The sequence below is a fragment of the Pristiophorus japonicus genome, chromosome 1, assembly GCF_044704955.1.
Source record: "Pristiophorus japonicus isolate sPriJap1 chromosome 1, sPriJap1.hap1, whole genome shotgun sequence".
NCBI classification, from domain to species: Eukaryota; Metazoa; Chordata; class Chondrichthyes; family Pristiophoridae; genus Pristiophorus; species Pristiophorus japonicus.
Genome location: NC_091977.1, coordinates 508,639,901 through 508,662,360, shown reverse-complemented (window position 1 = coordinate 508,662,360; position 22,460 = coordinate 508,639,901).

The following is a 22,460-nucleotide window of genomic DNA, read 5'->3' as shown; positions in this document are numbered from 1 at the left end:
GCTCTGGTCTCCATATTTCAAAAAGGATATACTGGAGGAAGTGCAAAAAGATTTACAAGGATGATACCAGAACTTAGAGAGTACAACTCTCAGGAAAGATGAAACAGGTTGGGGCTCTTTACTCTGAAAAAGAGAAGGCTGAGAGGTGAATGTCTTTAAAATTATGAAGGTGTTCGATAGGGTAGACATAGAGAAGATATTTCCACTTGTGGGAGAGTCCAGAACTAGGAGAAATCCATATAAGATAGCCACTAATCAATCCAATAAAGAATTCAGGAGAAACTTCTTTACTCAGAGAGTGGTGAGGGTGTGGAACACACTATCAGATAGAGTGGTTGAGGCATTTAAGGAGAAGCTAGATGAGTACAGGAGAAAGGAATAGAAGGATACGTTGATCGGGTGGGATAAGGTAATGTGAGAGGAGGTTCATGTGGAGCATAAGCATCAGCTTAGACCTGTTGGGCTGAATGGCCTGTTCCCGTGCTGTAAAATTCTATGCAATTCATTGTAAATTCTATTGCCCAATCTGAGTTACAGAAGGGTTGTGCCTTTTTGGTGTGCATCACCTCACTCAGCCATGTTGATACCCTGACGACTTCTAAATCAATGAAATAGAGATACCTAGAAATGCCACGTTTACTCCCTAGCTTCTCAGGTATTTGCTAGCACAGGGTCTCACACAGGTCCAACTAAGGCAAAGTCAGCTTTTTATTCCCGTTAATGAGATCTCCCCAGGCATGTGGACTTGATGGCTTGTCATCAATCACTGATTAGGAACGTTCTGTTTGTAAAAGCCTTCATTTCTTAATTATCATTAGCCCTTTTTTTCCCTATGTATGGCTACTGTCCTGATTCCATTTTGAGATCGCATTTAAGGCAATTCTTAGAGCATTTGTCTTACAGAGTGCAGTTATAAAAAGCTGTATAAAGGAAAGTGGGATTCTGAGTTTCATATATTGGGACATTAGGGCAATTTTGTGCGGCTCCAAAAGATCAGTAGGGCAGAACTTCATACTCTGTGAGTTAGTCAATCCAGTGCCAGATCTTGCATGCCAAAAAATTGGGACCTTTTTCACTGGAAAAGAACAGGTTAAGGGGAATCTAGTGGAGGGCTTCAAAATCATGAACGGTTTTACATAAGAACATAAGAAATAGGAGCAGGAGTAGGTCATTTGGCCTCTTGAGCCTGCTCCACCATTCAATAAGATCATGGCTGATCTGATCATGGACTCAACTCCACTTCCCTGCCCACTCCCCATAACCCTTTACTCCCTTATTGCTCAAAAATCTGTCTATCTCTGCCTTAAATATATTCAATAACCCAGCCTCCACAGCTCTCTGGGGCAGAAAATTCCACAGATTTACAACCCTCTGAGAGAAGAAATATCTCCGCATCTCAGTTTTAAATGGGCGGCCCCTTATTCTAAGACTATGTCCCCTAGTTTTAGTTTCCCCTATGAGTGGAAATAGCCTCTCTGCATCCACCTTGTCGAGCCCCCTCATTATCTTCTAAGTTTCAATAAGATCACCTTTCATTCTTCTGAACTCCAATGAACCCAATCTAGTCAACCTATCCTCATAAGTCAAACTCCTCATCTTCAGAATCAACCTAGTGAACCTTTTGAGAGGATAATATGTAAAAATTTGTTTGCATTTTGTTAGGAAGAATGAGGAGCATAAATTAAATGGTACAATTTTAAAGAGGCTGCAGGAACAGAGAGACCTGGAGGTGAACATACACAAGTCTTTAAAGATGGCAAGACAAATTGAGAAGGCTGTTAAAAAGGCATATGGGAGCCTTGGCTTCATTAAAAAAGGAATAGAGTACCAAAGCTGGGAAGTTATGCTGCTGATTGGTGAGTAGTTTTTCTTTTTCTTTATTAGTCAGTAACTTTTAACATTGTTGTCGGCAATTTAAGTGTATCGAAGGGTTAAGTCATGGCAGGACAGCTCGGTCACGTGATATGCTCCTCCTGTATCATGTGGGAACACGGGGACAACACCAGTGTCCCTGACGACTACATGTGCGGGAAGTGTGTCCACCTCTGGCTACTGACGGTCCGCGTTGCGGAGTTGGAGCTGAAGGTGGATTCACTCTGGAGCATCCACGATGTTGAGAATGACGTGAGTATCACGTGTAGCGAGTTGGTCTTACCGCAGGAGAAGGGTCCACAGCCAGCGAGGGAATGGAAGACCAGCAGGAAGAGTAGTGCAAGGATGGTAGTGCAGGGGTCCCCTGTGGTCATCCCACTGCAAAACAGATACACTGCTTTGAGTGCTGTTGAGGGGGATGACTCATCAGGAGCAGGCAGCAGCAGCCAAGTTCATGGCACCGTGGCTGGCTCTGTTGCACAGGAGGGCAGGAAAAAGAGTGGGCGAGCGATAGTGATAGGGGATTCAATTGTAAGGGGAATAGATAGGCGTTTCTGCGGCCGCAACCGAGACTCCAGGATGGTATGTTGCCTCCCTGGTGCAAGGGTCAAGGATGTCTCGGAGCGGGTGCAGGACATTCTAAAAAGGGAGGGAGAACAGCCAGTTGTCGTGGTGCACGTTGGTACCAATGACATAGGTAAAAAAAGGGATGAGTTCCTACGAAATGAATTTAAGGAGCTAGGAGCTAAATTAAAAAGTAGGACCTCAAAAGTAGTAATCTCGGGATTGCTACCAGTGCCACGTGCTAGTCAGAGTAGGAATCGCAGGATAGCTCAGATGAATACGTGGCTTGAGCAATGGTGCAGCAGGGAGGGATTCAAATTCCTGGGGCATTGGAACCGGTTCTGGGGGAGGTGGGACCAGTACAATCCGGACGGTCTGCACCTGGGCAGAATCGGAACCAATGTCCTCGGGGGAGTGTTTGCTAGTGCTGTTGGGGAGGAGTTAAACTAATATGGCAGGGGGATGGGAACCAATGCAGGGAGATAGAGGGAAACAAAAAGGAGGCAAAAACAAAAGACAGAAAGGAGATGAGGAAAAGTGGAGGGCAGAGAAACCCAAGGCAAAGAACAAAAAGGGTCATTGTACAGCAAAATTCTAAAAGGACAGAGGGTGTTAAAAAAACAAGCCTGAAGGCTTTGTGTCTTAATGCAAGGAGTATCCGCAATAAGGTGGATGAATTAACTGTGCAAATAGATGTTAACAAATATGATGTGATTGGGATTACGGAGACGTGGCTCCAGGATGATCAGGGCTGGGAACTCAACATCCAGGGTATTCAACATTCAGGAAGGATAGAATAAAAGGAAAAGGAGGTGGGGTAGCATTGCTGGTTAAGGAGGAGATTAAGGCAATAGTTAGGAAGGACATTAGCTTGGATGATGTGGAATCTATATGGGTAGAGCTGCAGAACACCAAAGGGCAAAAAACGTTAGTGGGAGTTGTGTACAGACCTCCAAACAGTAGTAGTGATGTTGGGGAGGGCATCAAACAGGAAATTAGGGGTGCGTACAATAAAGGTGCAGCAGTTATAATGGGTGACTTTAATATGCACATCGATTGGGCTAACCAAACTGGAAGCAATACGGTGGAGGAGGATTTCCTGGAGTGCATAAGGGATGGTTTTTTAGACCAATATGTCGAGGAACCAACTAGGGGGGAGGCCATCTTAGACTGGGTGTTATGTAATGAGAGAGGATTAATTAGCAATCTCGTTGTGCGAGGCCCCTTGTGGAAGAGTGACCATAATATGGTGGAATTCTGCATTGGGATGGAGAATGAAACAGTTAATTCAGAGACCATGGTCCAGAACTTAAAGAAGGGTAACTTTGAAGGTATGAGGCGTGAATTGGCTGGGATGGATTGGCGAATGATACTTAAGGGGTTGACTGTGGATGGGCAATGGCAGACATTTAGAGACCGCATGGATGAACTACAACAATTGTACATTCCTGTCTGGCATAAAAATAAAAAAGGGAAGGTGGCTCAACCGTGGCTATCAAGGGAAGTCAGGGATAGTATTAAAGCCAAGGAAGTGGCATACAAATTGGCCAGAAATAGCAGCGAACCTGGGAACTGGGAGAAATTTAGAACTCAGCAGAGGAGGACAAAGGGTTTGATTAGGGCAGGGAAAATGGAGTATGAGAAGAAGCTTGCAGGGAACATTAAGACGGATTGCAAAAGTTTCTATAGATATGTAAAGAGAAAAAGGTTAGTAAAGACAAACGTAGGTCCTCTGCAGTCAGAATCAAGGGAAGTCATAATGGGGAACAAAGAAATGGCGGACCAATTGAACAAGTACTTTGGTTCGGTATTCACGAAGGAGGACACGAACAACCTTCCTGTTATAAAAGGGGTCGGGGGGTCTAGTAAGGAGGAGGAACTGAGGGAAATCCTTATTAGCCGGGAAATTGTGTTGGGGAAATTGATGGGATTGAAGGCCGATAAATCCCCAGGGCCTGATGGACTGCATCCCAGAGTACTTAAGGAGGTGGCCTTGGAAATAGTGGATGCGTTGACAGTCATTTTCCAACATTCCATTGACTCTGGATCAGTTCCTATGGAGTGGAGGGTAGCCAATGTAACCCCACTTTTTAAAAAAGGAGGGAGAGAGAAAACAGGGAATTATAGACCGGTCAGCCTGACATCGGTAGTGGGTAAAATGATGGAATCAATTATTAAGGATGTCATAGCAGTGCATTTGGAAAGAGGTGACATGATAGGTCCAAGTCAGCATGGATTTGTGAAAGGGAAATCATGCTTGACAAATCTTCTGGAATTTTTTGAGGATGTTTCCAGTAGAGTGGATAAGGGAGAACCAGTTGATGTGGTATATTTGGACTTTCAGAAGGCGTTCGACAAGGTCCCACGCAAGAGATTGATGTGCAAAGTTAGAGCACATGGGATTGGGGGTAGTGTGCTGACATGGATTGAGAACTGGTTGTCAGACAGGAAGCAAAGAGTAGGAGTAAATGGGTACTTTTCAGAATGGCAGGCAGTGACTAGTGGGGTACAGCAAGGTTCTGTGCTGGGGCCCCAGCTGTTTACACTGTACATTAATGATTTAGATGAGGGGATTAAATGTAGTATCTCCAAATTTGCGGATGACACTAAGTTGGGTGGCAGTGTGAGCTGCGAGGAGGATGCTGTGAGGCTGCAGAGCGACTTGGATAGGTTAGGTGAGTGGGCAAATGCATGGCAGATGAAGTATAATGTGGATAAATGTGAGGTTATCCACTTTGGTGGTAAAAACAGAGAGACAGACTATTATCTGAATGGTGACAGATTAGGAAAAGGGGAGGTGCAAAGAGACCTGGGTGTCATGGTACATCAGTCATTGAAGGTTGGCATGCAGGTGCAGCAGGCGGTTAAGAAAGCAAATGGCATGTTGGCCTTCATAGCAAGGGGATTTGAGTACAGGGGCAGGGAGGTGTTGCTACAGTTGTACAGGGCATTGGTGAGGCCACACCTGGAGTATTGTGTACAGTTTTGGTCTCCTAACCTGAGGAAGGACATTCTTGCTATTGAGGGAGTGCAGCGAAGGTTCACCAGACTGATTCCCGGGATGGCGGGACTGACCTATCAAGAAAGACTGGATCAACTGGGCTTGTATTCACTGGAGTTCAGAAGAATGAGAGGGGACCTCATAGAAACATTTAAAATTCTGACGGGGTTAGACAGGTTAGATGCAGGAAGAATGTTCCCAATGTTGGGGAAGTCCAGAACCAGAGGTCACAGTCTAAGGATAAGGGGTAAGCCATTTAGGACCGAGATGCGGAGGAACTTCTTCACCCAGAGAGTGGTGAACCTGTGGAATTCTCTACCACAGAAAGTTGTTGAGGCCAATTCACTAAATATATTCAAAAAGGAGTTAGATGAGGTCCTTACTGCTAGGGGGATCAAGGGGTATGGCGAGAAAGCAGGAATGGGGTACTGAAGTTGAATGTTCAGCCATGAACTCATTGAATGGCGGTGCAGGCTAGAAGGGCCGAATGGCCTACTCCTGCACCTATTTTCTATGTTTCTATGTTTCTATGTTTATACAACTTTGGATAGGCCCAAGCTGGAGTATCATTTCTAATTCTGGGCACCACACTTTAGACAGGATGTCAAGGCCTCAGAGAAGGCAAAGCGGAGATTTGCTGGAATGGAGGAGGGATGGAAGGCTTCAGTTACATGGAGAGACTAGAGAAACTGGAGTTGTACACCTGAGAGCAGAGAAGGGAAGATTTAATATTGTAAATCATGAATGGTTTTGATAGAGTAAATAAGGAGAAACTGTTTCCAGTGGCAGAAAGGTCGATAATGAAAGGATATAGATTAAAGGTAATTGATAAAAGAATCAGCCGTGACATGAGGAAACATTTTGTACTACCAGAGGCACGATTAGCTGAATGGTCTCATTATAAAAGAAAGATTTGCATTTATATAGCGCCTTTCTCGACTGTCAGATGTCCCAAAACACTTTACAGGCAATGAAGTACTTTTTGAAGTGTAGTCGCTATTGTAATGTAGGAAAGGCGGCAGCCAATTTGCGCACAGTAAGCTCTCACAAACAGCAATGTGATAATGACCAGGTAATCTGATTTTTTACATCCACCTGAGAGAGTCTCAACCGAGAGAAGACACCTCCGACAGTCCAGTGCTCCCTCTGTACTAACTAGAGTTTCAGCCTAGATTTTTGTGCTCAAGTCTCTTGAACTCACAAACTCATGACTCACAAGGCGAGGGTGCTACCAACTGAGCCACGGCTGATACTTTATGTGCTGTATATCTATGATTCCAATGGGGTAAAATTCAATTACCTTGGGAGAGGAAAGCGGGTGATATCAGATCAACTGCCTGTTATGCACCTCACATGATATAATTTTCCACTGAAGTTACGTCCAGCTTCAATTAAGACCGACTATGACAAAATAGAAAAATAGATGTTTATTTGTTGCTGGTGTTAAATGAATAATTATACCAAGCTTCAGTTGTTAGTGGGAATTTCAGGTTACATCTAATTTGGAATCAAAGAGCATGAAACTTGATTCTTCAAAGTGAAAATGTATTTGAATATCAATAGGAGTTCAACATGGCAGGGGGTATTACCTTATCTCCTTAGCATAGATGAAGTTGTTTTTGTGTGGCCATGGAATCGCAGTCCCCTACAGCATACCTTTCAATTAGAGATAGGAGTTTGCTAATTAAATGACTCAGTAAAGAAAGTTGCTCCACCCAATGATTTCCATAGTGTCATCACCATGTAACTAGCCCGACAGCGATAATGTTTAAATCACTTAGTGGTTCATTATTACAAGTGGTCATTATTAACTACACCAACGACATGCTTAATCCAAATCAGAATTTGAGAAATCATTCCTCCAGTTTCCATTAAACTTTCAGGTTATTGCATTCACATTCATTTTTGTCCACTATTATTAGAACTGCATGTAATTCCATGGGGGTTATAATGAGGGGCTCTCGGAGTATATTTAAGCAGTAAAAATATATTAGATTAACTCCACAATGCAGGCAATTACTTTTAATTTACAATTTAATCCACATGGTACATGAATCTTGCATTTATAGGATGCAAATCTCCTGCTCCACTGTCCATGGCAAAACCTTGGAGACAAAGATGGAGTTGTTGCGTTCAAATTATTCCCTGTCATTTGTGCCTTTTTAAGCTGTTGTAATAGTGCTGCAATTTAATACCAATGGGCCATAAATTGTAGTCTCTCCGAAACCCGGCATTTGCGAACTGTAAAAATGTCTTTTGACAGATTCATCAAGGTAAAGGGTCTCCGCTGGAGGAGATTTCGGCTATTTGCCCAACTCTTACATAGAAACATAGAAACATAGAAAATAGATGCTGGAGTGGGCCATTCGGCCCTTCGAGCCTGCACCACCATTCAATATGATTATGGCTGATCATGCAACTTCAGTACCCCATTCCTGCTTTCTCTCCCCATCCCGGGAATCAGTCTGGTGAACCTTTGCCACACTCCCTCAATAGCAAAAATGTCCTTCCTCAGATTAGGAAACCAAAACTGTAAACTGTATTCAAGATGTGGCCTCACCAAGGCCCTGTACAACTGCAGTAAACCTCCCTGCTCCTATACTCAAATCCTCTCGCTATGAAGGCCAACATGCCATTTGCCTTCTTCACCACCTGCTGTACCTGCATGCCAACTTTCAATGACTGATGTATCATGACACCCAGGTCTCGTTGAACCTCCCCTTTTCCTAATCTGTCACTATTCAGATAATATTCTGCCTTCCTGTTTTTGCCACCAAAGCGGATAACCTCACATTTATCTACATTATACTGCATCTGCCATGCATTTGCCCACTCACCTAACCTGTTCAAGTCACCCTGTAGCCTCTTAGCATCCTCCTCACAGCTCACACTGCCACCCAGCTTAGTGTCATCTGCAAACTTGGAGATATTATATTCAATTCCTTTGTCTAAATTATTAATGTATATTGTAAGTAGCTGGGGTCCCAGCACTGAACCTTGCGGTCCCACACTAGTCATGTCTGCCACACTGAAAAGGACCCATTTATTCCTACTCTTTGCTTCCCGTCTGCTAATCAGTTCTCTATCCACATCAATACATTACCCCCAAAACCATGTGCTTTAATTTTGCACATTAATCTCTTGTGTGGGACCTTGTCAAAAGCCTTTTGAAAGTCCAAATACACCACATCCACTGGTTCTCCTTTGTCCACTCTACTAGTTACATCCGCAAAAAATTCGAGAAGATTTGTCCAGCATGATTTCCCTTTCATAAATCCATGCTGACTTGGACCGATCCTGTCACCGCTTTCCAAATGCGCTGCTATTACATCTTTAGTAATTGATTCCAGCATTTTTCCCACTACTGATGTCAGGCTAACCAGTCTATAATTCACTGTTTTCTCCCTTCCTCCTTTTTTAAAAAGTGGGGTTACATTAGCTACCCTCCAATCCATAGGAACTGATCCAGAGTCTATAGAATGTTGGAAAATGACCCCCAATGCATCCACTATTTCTAGGGCCACTTCCTTAAGTACTTTGGGATGCCCAGCGAATGTCCTTAAAATTCTTACGCCTGGTAAAAGCAGGTGTCGGGACTGCTTTTAGCAGCATAAGAGTTTTAAAAGAAAGAAAAATTAAATGTTATCATCATTTTTATATTAAAAACCCTGTCCATTAATGTAAGTTTATTTTTAACCCTATTAAAATACTTTAAAAATATTTTCAAAAAAATATTTTTTTTCTAAAATGTTTCATTTCAATGAATTTTAAATATGTGAGATTTTTTTTATTTATTGTGCTGCGTTGCTGCGTTTCTGTGGGTGTTCTCATTGATAGGAATGGGAGGTTGCACAGACAGAACTCACCATTATTATCACTGAGAATATTACGTTGTGATTGGTGGTCCAGGCCCACGTGATCCCAGTACACTCCCTGAATACGTGGGTCTCTGCGCTGGGCTGCGCATCTAGGTCTTGGACCGGAAGTGTTTGTCCTCCGGTACCACCAAGTACTTTCGTAAAAAGAATTTCGGTCCGAGGCATCCGCCGACCGCAACTGTTGGCCCAATATGGGGCCGAGAAGAGGCGAGGGCCCAGGGGCTGCACGGGCCAGCCCACACTGCGATATGTGTGCGCGCTCGGTCTGTGCAGCAGAGCTGGTCTCCAGTTAGTCTTGGGTAATCCTTGCCACTGGACCAAGACCTAGCTCTGTCAAGCCCGTGTGGTGACTGGTGTGCAACGGCCACCACATGTTAAAAAAATCCAAGCACAGGCATCTTCACGATCTGGTCCTTCTTTGAAACACCTGTGAACTCATCCCTTTTTGGCGTGGAAGCAAGTCATCCTCGCTTCGAGGGACTGCCGTTGATGATGAATTTGTTGCACATTTTAAAAGCAATCCTTAAAAGAAAGTGTTGTCAGTACTGTAAAATCTTTCACAAGGTAACACACTGGGGATGACTTTCATTTCGCTACCACCCATTTATGCCAAACACGGAGCAGCAGCAGGACCAAAGTTGTGTCGTGGATTAACCCACTGACGTTAGTTGTCCACCCGGACGGTCCTCGGTGTGGGCGATTAGAGTTCCCGCTGGAAACATGCAGTGGCCCCCATTAATATGTGCAATTTTGGGCGTCACGTGAACTAGTTAAGACCCCAATGTTATTTTCACCTATAGCTACGTTGGTACTGCCAGCCACTCACCATAGCCCATACAAGTCAGGAGGAAGCGATTTCCTGTGGTATTGAAGGGGACTCTCAGCAGCAGTGAAGGCACATGACATAAGTAAGACTTAAAGTTATACAGCGCTTTTCATGTACTTTTTGGAGTATAATCACTGTTGTAAAGTGGGAAACACAGTGGCCAAACGCACATAGCAACTCCCACAAACAGCAATGTGATAATGATCACAAAAACTGTTGGTTGAGGGATAAATATTGGCCAGGACACCTGGGATAAATCCCCTGCTCTTCATTGAAATAGTGCTATGGGATCTTTTATTTCTGCCTGAAATAGCAGAATGGGTCTCGAGTTAACATCTCATCTGAAAGACGGCACCTCTGACAGTACACCGCTCCATCAGCACTGCACTGGATTCTCTTCTGAGTACCGGTGGGGGCGATGGTGCCTCTGGGGAGTGCAGCCAGAGCCATGACCACGGCACCACAGGTGGTTCAGCTGCACGGTGGGGGAGGAAGAAGAATGGAAGTGCTATAGTGGTAAGGGATTCAATAGTCAGAGGAACAGATAGGCATTTCTGCGGCCGCAGTCATGACTCCAGGATGGTATGTGGCCTCCTTGGTGCCAGGGTCAAGGATGTCACCAAGCGGCTGCAGGGCATTCTGCGGGGGGGAGGGTGAACAGCCAGAGGTCGTGGTCCATATTGGGACCAATGACATAGGTAGAAAGAGGGATGAGGTTCTGCAGGCAGAGTTTAGGGAGCTAGGAGAGAGATTAAAAAGCAGGAGTTCAAAGTTGGAATCTCCAGATTACTCCCAGTGTCACGAGCTAGTGAGTATAGAAATAGGAGAACAGAGCAGATGAATGCGTGGCTGGAGAGATGGTGCAGGAGGGAGGGCTTTAGATTCCTGAGACATTGGGACCGCTTCTGGGCGAGGTGGGATCTGTACAAGCCGGACAGGTTGCACCTCAACAGAGCTGGGACCAATATTGAGGGGAGGTTTGCTAGTGGAGATGGGGAGGGTTTAAACTAGCTTGGCAGTGGATTGGGAACATGAGAATAGATTCAGTGGGAAGGGGAGTAAAGCTGGAATTAGAAAGCAAAGATGTAGAAAGTGAGTTTGAAAGACAGAGGAAACAAGCAGGAAAAAAGGGTAAAAAAACAAATTTAAAAGCTCTTTGTCTAAATGCACATAGCATTCGTAACAAAATAGATGATTTGACGGCATAAATAGATGCAAATGGGTATGATCTGATAGCCATTACAGAAACGTGGTTGCAAGGTGACCAGGACTGGGAACTAAACAATACCATTTAATGTGTATTCCCTTTCCTTATTAGACTTCCCCAAATGCATTACCTCATTTGCCACTGTTCTGTCCACCTGAATACACATTAAATGGTACAACACTGAAAAGTATAGAGGAACAAAGAGACTTTGGAGTGCAAGTCCACAGATCCCTGAAGGTAGCAGGCCAGGTAGATAAGGTGGTTAAAAAGGCATATGGAATACTTGCCTTTATTAGTCGAGGCATGGAATATAAGAGCAAGGAGGTAATGCTTGAACTGTATAAAACACTGGTTAGGCTGCAGCTGAAGTACTGTGTGCATTTCTGGTACATTGATGTCTTCCTGCAGTCCGCAGCTTTCTTCTTCATTATCAACCACACAGTCTATCTTAGTGTCATCTGCAAACTTCTTAATCATACCCCCAACATTTAAGTCCAAGTCATTGATATATACCACAAAAAGTAAGGGACACAGAACCGAGTCTTGTGGAAGCCCACTGAATACAGCCTTCTAGTCACAAAAACATCCATCAACCATTACTTTTTGCTTCCTGCCCCTAAAGCTTTGCTAAAATCCATATACACTACAACATCGACCTTCCTGGTTACCTCCTTGAAAGATTCAATCAAGTTAGTCAGACACGACGACTTACTCTTAACAAATCCATGCTGACTGTCCTTGATTAATCCATGTCTTTCCAAATGAAGATTTATTTTGTCGCTCAGGATTTTTTCCAATAATTTTCCCACCACTGAGGTTAAGCTGATTGGCCTGTAATTACTCGGTCTATCCCTTTCTCTCTTTTAAAACAACTGTGCAACATTAGCAGTCCTCCAGTCCTCTGGCACCACACTTGTAGCCAGAGAGGACTGTTTGGGAGGAGTTAAACTAATATGGCAAGGGGATGGAAACCTATGCAAGGAGACAGAGGGGAATAAAATGGAGACAGAAGCAAAAGATAGACAGGAGAATAGTAAAAGTGGAGGGCAGAGAAACCCAAGGCAAAAAACAAAAAGGGCCACTTCACAGCAGAATTCTAAAGGGTCAAAGTGTGTTAAAACGACAAGCCTGAAGGCTCTGTGCCTCAATGCGAGGAGTATTCGGAATAAGGTGGACGAATTAACTGCACAGATAGCAGTTAACGGGTATGATGTGATTGGCATCACAGAGACATGGCTTCAGGATGACCAAGGCTGGGAATTTAACATCCAGGGGTATTCAGCATTTAGGAAGGATAGACAGAAAGGAAAAGGAGGTGGTGTGGCGTTGCTGGTTAAAGAGGAAATTAATGCAATTGTAAGGTAGGACATTAGCTTGGATGATGTGGAATCGATATGGGTGGAGCTACGGAATACCAAAGGGCAGAAAACGCTAGTGGGAGTTGTGTACAGGCCACGAAATAGTAATAGTGAGGTTGGGGACAGCATCAAACAAGAAATAAGGGATGTGTGCAGTAAAGGTACAGCAGTAATCATGGGTGTCTTTAATCTACATATTCATTGGGCTAACCTAACTGGTAGCAATGCGGTGGAGGAGGATTTTCTGGAGTGTATTAGGGATGGTTTTCTAGACTAATATGTCGAGGAACCAACCAGAGAGCTGGCCATCCTAGACTGGGTGATGTGTAATGAGAAGGGACTAATTAGCAATCTTATTGTGCGAGGGCCCTTGGGGAAGAGTGACCATAATATGGAAGAATTCTTTAATAAGATGGAGAGTGACAAAGTTAATTCAGAAACGAGGGTCCTGAATTTAAGGAAAGGTAACTTTGATGGTATGAGGTACAAATTGGCTAGATTAGACTGGCAAATGATACTTAAAGAGTTGACGGTGGATAAGCAATGGCAAACCTTTAAAGATCATATGGACAAACTTCAACAATTGTACATTCCTGCCTGGAGTAAAAATAAAACGGGGAAGGTGGCTCAACCGTGGCTAACAAGGGAAATTAAGGATAGTGTTAAATCCAAGGAAGAGGCATACAAATTAGCCAGAAAAAGTAGTAAGCCGGAGGACTGGGAGAAATTTAGAATACAGCAGAGGAGGACAAAGGGTTTAATTAAGAGGGGGAAAATAGAGTATAAGAGGAAGCTTGCCGGAAACATAAAAAATGATTGCAAAAGCTTCTATAGATATGTGAAGAGAAAAAGGTTAGTGAAGACAAATGTAGGTCCCTTGCAGTCGGCTTCGGGTGAATTTAAAATGGGGAACAAAGAAATGGCAGACCAATTGAACAAGTACTTTGGTTCTGTCTTCACAAAGGAAGACACAAATAACATTTTGGATGTACTAGGGGTCCGAAGGTAGCGTGAGAAAGAGGAACTGAAGGATATCCTTATTAGGCGGGAAAATGTGTTAGGGAAATTGACGGAATTGAAGGCTGATAAATCCCCAGGGCCTGATAGTCTACATCCCAGAGTACTTAAGGAAGTGGCCCTAGAAATAGTGGATGCAGTAATGATAATTTTCCAACAGTTTATCGACTCTGGATCAGTTCCTATAGACTGGAGGGTTGCTAATGTAACACCACTTTTTAAAAAAGGAAGGAGAGAGAAAACAGACAATTATAGACCAGTTAGCCTGACATCAGTAGTAGGGAAAATGTTGGAATCAATCATTAAGGATGAAATAGCAGCACATTTGGAAAGCAGTGATAGGATTGGTCCAAGTCAGCATGGATTTATGAAAGGGAAATCATGCTTGACAAATCTTCTGGAAATTTTTGAGAATGTAACAAGCAGAGTGGACAGGAGAGAACCAGTGGATGTGTTGTATTTGGACTTTCAAATGGCTTTTGACAAGGTCCCACACAAGAGATTGGTGTGCAAAATCAACGCACATGGTATTGGGGTAATGTACTGATGTGGATAGAGAACTGGTTGGCAGACAGGAAGCAGAGAGTCGGGATAAACGAGTCCTTTTCAGAATGGCAGGCAGTGACTAGTGGAGTGCCGCGGGGCTCAGTGCTGGGACCCCAGCTCTTTACCATATACATTAATGATTTGGATGATGGAATTGAGTGTAATATCTCCAAGTTTGCAGATGACACTAAACTGGGTGGCAGTGTGAGCTGTAAGGAGGACCCTAAGAGGTTACAGGGTGATTTGGACAGCTTAGGCGAATGGGCAAATACACGGCAGATGCAGTACAATGTGGATAAATGTGAGGTTATCCACTTTGGGGGCAAAAACACGAAGGCAGAATATTATCTGAATGGTGGCAGATTAGGAAAAGGAGAGTTACAGCGGGACCTGGATGTCATGATTCATCAGTCATTGAAGGTTGGCATGCAGGTACAGCAGGCGGTGAAGAAGGCATATGGTATGTTGGCCTTCATAGCAAGGGGATTTGAGTATCAGATAAGTCTTACTGCAGTTGTACAGGGCCTTGGTGAGGCCCCACCTGGAATATTGTGTTCAGTTTTGGTCTCCAAATCTGAGGAAGGACGTTCTTGCTATTGAGGGAGTGCAGCGAAGGTTCACCAGACTGATTCCTGGGATGGCAGGACTGACATATGAGGAGAGACTGGATCGACTGGGCCTGTATTCAATGGAGTTTATAAGGATGAGAGGGGATCTTATAGAAACATATAAAATTCTGATGGGACTAGACAGGTGAGATGCAGGAAGAATGTTCCCGATGTTGGGGAAGTCCAGAACCAGGGGACGGAGTCTTAGGATAAGGGGTAAGCCATTTAGGACTGAGATGAAGAGGAACTTCTTCACTCAGAGAGTTGTTAACCTATGGAATTCCCTACCGAAGAGAGTTGTTGATGCCAGTTCATTGGATATATTCAAGAGGGAGTTAGATATGGCCCTTGCAGCTAAAGGGATAAAGGGGTATGGAGAGAAAGCAGGAACGGGGTACTGAATGAATGATCAGCCATGATCTTATTGAATGGTGGTGCAGGCTCGAAGGGCTGGATGTCCTACTCCTGCACCTATTTTCTATGTTTCTATGTAAAAGCTTGGTCAGAAACTCTGCTATTTCCTCTCTGAACAGCCTGGGATACATTTTATCCAGGCCTGGGGATTTATCCATTTCCCTGCCAGCTCCCTATAACTCTTCATTCCGTTATCATTCAAAAATCCATCTATCTCCACCTTAAATATATTCAGTGACTCAGCTTCCATAAGTCAACCCTTTCATCTCAGGAATCAACCTCGTGAACCTTCTCTGAACTGCCTCCAATGCAAGTATATCCCTCCTTAAATAAGGAGACCAAAATTGTATGCAGTACTCAAGGTGTGGTCTCACCAATACCACCAACGATGTTTGCGCAAGATCCTGCAAATCCCCTAGGAGGACAGATGCACCAATATTAGCGTCGTCGACCAGGCCAACATCCCCAGCATTGAAGCCCTAACCACACTTGATCAGCTCCACTGGGCAGGCCACACTGTTCTCATGCCAGACACGAGACTCACAAAGCAAGCACTCTACTCAGAACTCCTTCAGGGCAAATGAGCCAAAGGTGTGCAGAGGAAACGTTACAAAGACACCCTTAAAGCCCCCCTGATAAAATGCAACATCCCCACTGACACCTGGGAGGCCCTGGCCAAAGACCCACCCTAAGTGGAGGAACTGCATCCAGGAGGGCACCGAGCTCCTTGAGTCTCATCGCCGAGAGCATGCAGAAATCAAGCGCAGGCAGTGGAAAGAGAATGAGGCAAACCAGTCCCACCCACCCTTTCCCTCAACGACTGTCTGCCCCACCTGTGACAGGGCCTGTGGTTCTCGTATTGGACTGTTCAGTTACCTCAGGACTCATGCTTAGAGTGGAAGCAAGTCTTCCTCGATTCCGATGGACTACCTATGATGATGATAGTTGTAGCAGGACTTCCCTGCTTTTATATTCCATCCCCCTTGTAATAAAGGCCAACATTCCATCTTACTGGTCTATGGTTTGTTTCCTGCTTTCTGTCTCCCTCCTTTCTTAAATAAGGGCATTACATTTGCGGTTTTGTATTTGGTAGATTGCAACCCATACATCTGCTTAAATGTCTGCCACTGCTCATCAACCGTCTATTTGCCCAGTCCACTTTAGCCAACTCTACCTTCATACCTTTGTAATCACCTTTATTTAAGATCAGGACACTGGTTTGAGACCCAACTTTCTCACCCTTCAACTGAATTTGAAATTCAACCATGCTATGGTCACGCTTTCCTGGAGGATCCTTTACTTTGAGATCATTTATTAATCCTGTCTTTTTGCACACTACCAAATCTAAGATAGCCATCTCTCCCCATTTAAATAATAATTAGCTTTTTTATTTTTCTTGCCAAAGTGAATAACCTCACATTTTCCCATATTATATTCCATCTGCCAAAATTTTGCCCACTCACTTAGCCTGTCTATATCCCTTTGCAGGTTCCTTGCATCCTTCTCACAACTTGCTTTCCCACCCATCTTGTTATCATCAGCAAATTTGGCTACATTACAGTCGGTCACTTCATCCAAGTCATTAAATGAAGTTTTATTTTATCCCTCAGGATTTTTTCTAATAATTTTCCCACCACTGAGGTTAGGCTGACTGGCCTGTAATTACTTGGTCTATCCCTTTCTCTCTTTTAATATTGTAAATAGTTGATACTTCAGCACTGATCCCTGTGGCACCCCACTAGTTAGTTTGCCAACCTGGAAATTACCCATTTATCCCAACTCTCTGTTTTCTGTTTGCTAGCCAATCCTCTATCCATGCTAATATATTAGCCTCAACCCCGTGAGCTCTTATGTGGCACCTTGTCAAATGCCTTCTGGAAATCCAAATACACAACATCTACTGGTTCCCTTTTATCCATCAGCTCGTTACATCCTCAAAGAACTCCACCAAATTTGTCAAACATGATTCCCCTTTCATAAAACCATGCTGACTACTTGAACGCATTGTGATTTTCTAAATGTCCAGCTACTACTTCCTTAATAATGGACTCCAGCATTTTCCCAATGACAGATGTTAGGCTAACTGGTCTATGGTTTGTTTCCTGCTTTCTGTCTCACTCCTTTCTTAAATAAGGGCATTACATTTGCAGTTTTGTATTTGGTAGATTGCAACCAATACATCTGCTTAAATGTCTGCCACTGCTCATCAACCATCTATTTTCCCAGTCCACTTTAGCCAACTCTACCTTCATACCTTTGTAATCAACTTTATTTAAGATCAGGATACTGGTTTGAGACCCAACTTTCTCACCCTTCAACTGAATTTGAAATTCAACCATGCTATGGTCACTCTTTCCTAGAGGATCCTTTACGATGAGGTCATTTATTAATCCTGTCTCTTTGCACACTACCAAATCTAAGATAGCCTGTTCCCTGGTTGGTTTCACAAGGTGCTCTTCAAGGAAACCATCCCGGATACACTCTATGAACTCTTCCTCAATGCTAACTTGATCAATTTGATTTGTCCAATCTATATGATGATTAAAATTGAGACTCCAGGATGGTATGTTGCCTCCCTGGTGCAAGGGTCAAGGATGTCTCGGACCGGCTGCAGGATATTTGGAGGGGGAGGGTAAACAGCCATTTGTCGTGGTGCATATAGGTACCAAAGATATAGGGAAAAAAATGGATGAGGTCCTACAAGTTGAATTTAGGGAACTAGGAGTTAAATTAAAAAGTAGGACCTCAAAGGTAGTAATCTCAGGATTGCTACCAGTGCCACGTGCTAGTCAGAGTATGAATTGTAGGATAGCTCAGATGAATACGTGGATTGAGGAATGGTGCAAGGGGGAGGGATTCAAATTCCTGGGACATTGGAACCGGTTCTGGGGGAGCTGGGAGTAGTACATACCGAACAGTCTGCACCTGAGCAGGACCAGAACCAATGTCCTAGGAGGAGTGTTTGCTGGTGCTGTTCGGGAGGGCTTAAACTAATATGGCAGGGGGATGGGAACCTATGCAGGGAGACAGAGGGAAGTAGAATGGGGGCAGAAGCAAAAGATAGAAAGAAGAAAAGTAAAAGTGGAGGGCAGAGAAACCCAAGGCAAAAATGAAAAGGGCCACATTACAGCAAAATTTTAAGGGGGAAAGTGTATTAAAAAGACAAGCCTGAAGGCTCTGTGCCTCAATGCGAGGAGTATTTGTAATAAGGTGGACGAATTAATGGTGCAGGCAGCAATTAATTAATATGATATAATTGGCATCACGGAGACATGGCTCCAGGGTGACCAAGGCTGGGAACTCAACATCCAGGGCTATTCAACATTCAGGAAAAGGAGGTGGGGTAGCGTTGCTTGTTAAAGAGGAAATTAACACAATAGTAAGGAAGGACATTAGCTTGGATGATGTGGAATCTGTATGGGTGGAGCTGCGGAATACCAAAGGGCAGAAATGGAGAGAAAGCAGGAAAGGGGTACTGAGGGAATGATCAGCCATGATCTTATTGAATGGCCATGCAGGCTCGAAGGGCCAAATGGCCTACTCCTGCATCTATTTTCTATGTTTCTATATTTCTATGTAAAGCGCTAGTTGGAGTTGTGTACAGACCACCAAACAGTAGTAGTGAGGTTGGGGACAGCATCAAACAAGAAATTGAGGGATGCATGCAATAAAGGTACAGCAGTGATCATGGGTGACTTTAATCTACATATAGATTGGGCTAACCAAACTGGTAGCAATACGGTGGAGGAGGATTTCCTGGAGTGTATTAGGGATGGTTTTCTATACCAATATGTCGAGGAACCAACGAGAGAGCTGGCCATCCTACACTGGGTGATGTGTAATGAGAAAGGACTAATTAGCAATCTTGTTGTGCGAGGCCCCTTGGGGAAGAGTGACCATAGGGAAGAGTGACCATAATATGGTAGAATTCTTTATTATGATGGAGAGTGACACAGTTAATTCAGAGACTAAGGTCCTGAACTTAATGAAAGGTACCTTCGATATTATGAGACATGAATTGGCTAGAATAGACTGGCGAATGATACTTAAAGGGTTGACGGTGGATAGGCAATGGCAAACATTTAAAGATCACATGGATGAACTACAACAATTGTGCATCCCTGTCTGGAGTAAAAATAAAACGGGGAAGATGGCTCAACCGTGGCTAACAAGGGAAATTAAGGATAGTGTTAAATCCAAGGAAGAGGCATATAAATTGGCCAGAAAAAGCAGCAAACCTGAGGACTGGGAGAAATTTAGAATTCAGCAGAGGAGGACAAAGGGTTTAATTAGGAAGGAGAAAATAGAGTGTGAGAGGAAGCATGCTGGGAACATTAAAACTGACTGCAAAAGCTTCTATAGATATGTGAAAAGAAAAAGATTAGTGCAGACAAATCTAGGTCCATTGCAGTCAGATTTAGGTGAATTTATAATGGGAACAAGAAATGGCAGACCAATTGAACAAATACTTTGCTTCTGTCTTCACGAAGGAAGACACAAGTAACCTTCCGGAAATACTAGGGGACCGAGGGTCTAGTGAGAAGGAGGAACTAAAGGAAATTCTTATTAGGTGGGAAATTGTGTTAGGGAAGTTGATGGGATTGAAGCACGATAAATCCCCGGGGATTGATAGTCTGCATCCCAGAGTACTTAAGGAAGTGGTCCTAGAAATAGTGGATGCATTGGTGATAATTTTCCAACAGTCTATCGACTCTGGATCAGTTCCTATAGACTGGAGGGTAGCTAATGTAACACCACTTTTTAAAAAAGAAGGGAGAAAGAAAATGGGTAATTATACACCGGGTAGCTTGACATCAGTAATGGGGAAAATGTTGGAACCATTATTAAAGATGAAATAGCAGCGCATTTGGAAAACAGTGATAAGATCGGTCCAAGTCAGCATGGATTTATGAAAGGGAAATCATGCTTGACAAATCTTCTAGAATTTTTGAGGATGTAACTAGTTGAGTGGACAAGGGATAACCAGTGGATGTGGTGTATTTGGACTTTCAAAAGGCTTTTAACAAGGTCCCACACAAGAGATTGGTGTGCAAAATTAAAGCACCTAGTATTGGGTGTAATGTACTGACATGAATAGAGTACTGGTTGGCAGACAGGAAACAGAGAGTTGGGAGTAATGGGTCCTTGTCAGAATGGCAGGCAATGACTAGTGGGATGCCGCAGGGCTCAGTGCTGGGACCCCAGCTATTAACAATATACATCAATGATTTAGATTAAGGAATTGAGTGTAATATCTCCAAGTTTGCAGATGACACTAAACTGGGTGCCGGTGTGAGCTGTGAGGAGGCTGCAGGGTGATTTGGACAGGTTCGGTGAGTGGGCAAATGTATGGCAAATGCAGTATAATGTAGATAAATGTGAGGTTATCCACTTTGGTGGCAACAACACAAAGGCATAATATTATCTGAATGGCGGCAGATTAGGAAAAGGGGAGGTGCAATGAGGCCTGGGTGCCATGGTACATCAGTCATTGAAAACTGGCATGCAGGTACAGCAGGCAGTGAAGAAGGAAAATGGTATGTTGGCCTTCATAGCTAGGGGATTTGAGTATAGGGGCAGAGAGGTCTTACTGCAGTAGTACAGGGCCTTGGTGAGGCCACACCTGGAATATTGTGTTCAGTTTTGGTCTGAGGAAGGACGTTCTTGCTATTGAGGGAGTGCAGCGAAGGTTCACCAGACTGATTCCCGGGATGGCAGGACAGACATATGAGGAGAGATTGGATCAACTGGGCCTGTATTCACTGGAGTTTAGAAGGATGAGAGGGGATCTCATAGAAACATACAAAATTCTGACGGGACTGGACAGGTTAGATGCAGGAAGAATGTTCCCAATGTTGGGGAAGTCCAGAACCAGGGGACACAGCCTAAGGATAAGGGGTAAGCCATTTAGGTCTGAGATGAGGAGAAATTTCTACACTCAGAGAGTTGTTAACCTGTGGAATTCTCTACCGCAGAGAGTTGTTGATGTCAATTCATTGGATATATTCAAGAGGGAGTTAGATATGGCCCTTACGGCTAAAGGGATCAAGGGGTATGGAGAGAAAGGAAGAAAGGGGTACTGAGGTGAATGATCAACCATGATCTTATTGAATGGTGTTGCAGGCTCGATGGGCCGAATGGTCTACTCCTGCACCTATTTTCCATGTTTCCATGTTTCTAAAATCGCTCATGATTATTGCCGTACCTTTCTTACAAGCCCCTTGTCGAGTTTAGCTGAAGTTGGAGCTGGTTGGAATCCATGGGTCTCGGTTATACTTTCCAATCATAGAATGGATAGTCAGGAGTCATGGAATTGGGCTGAGAACCTAACGACTGAGGGGGTGGTTACAACTTTCCATGATTCTCAGCAGAAATGTGAAAATGTAAAGCAAGCACTTCAGAGAAGGTCATTCTGTACTGTTTGCAGACTGGTTATTTTCAATTGCTGCAAATTAAATCAGATAATTTAGTAGTTTTGCTGCAGGGTATTTTTGCAACTCTTTTTGTTTTAATTGAATTATTTTTGCTACGATTTTGGGGCCAGAAGTTTTGGTACAGTTATTTTTCTGTTGCAATTATAATTTGCAATTCTTATGGGGATCTTATATTTTATCTGTTATTCCGAGGAGGAGGAAGAAGTGGGATGCCAGGCAAGTGAGATTCCAGCTGAGATGGGCTACTCACACCCAGTGTTAGCTGCAGACCCATATCTACAGGCAGAGGCACATCTGGCTTGACATATCTGAGGAAAACTATTTTTATTGGCAGTACTTCATTTGAGAGGCAGTGACCGCGTTGTGCCTTCTGTGAGAAAACCTATCTCCATAAGAGCAGCCACAACCAGTGGCTGCCAAGATCACCACAGGCCTAAATGTTTATGCATCAGCAATCAGCAATCAATCTGCAGTCACTAACATATCAAATCTATCATTATGTGTTAGATTGGCAGGGCGAGCAGTTTAATCCTTTTCCTTGTGCCATGCATCATGGTGGGAGAGCACTTCAATCTTTCATAGAAGGATTTCCCAAAGTTCAAGCAATATTGATGACACCCATGCTCTGTGGTAGTCCCCTGACTGCTGAAGATTTTAGGTTCAAGCTCCCCTGATCCCGGCCTCTGCCCCGCCCAATCGCCGCTACTCTCCCGGCTGGCCACTGTTATGCTTCCA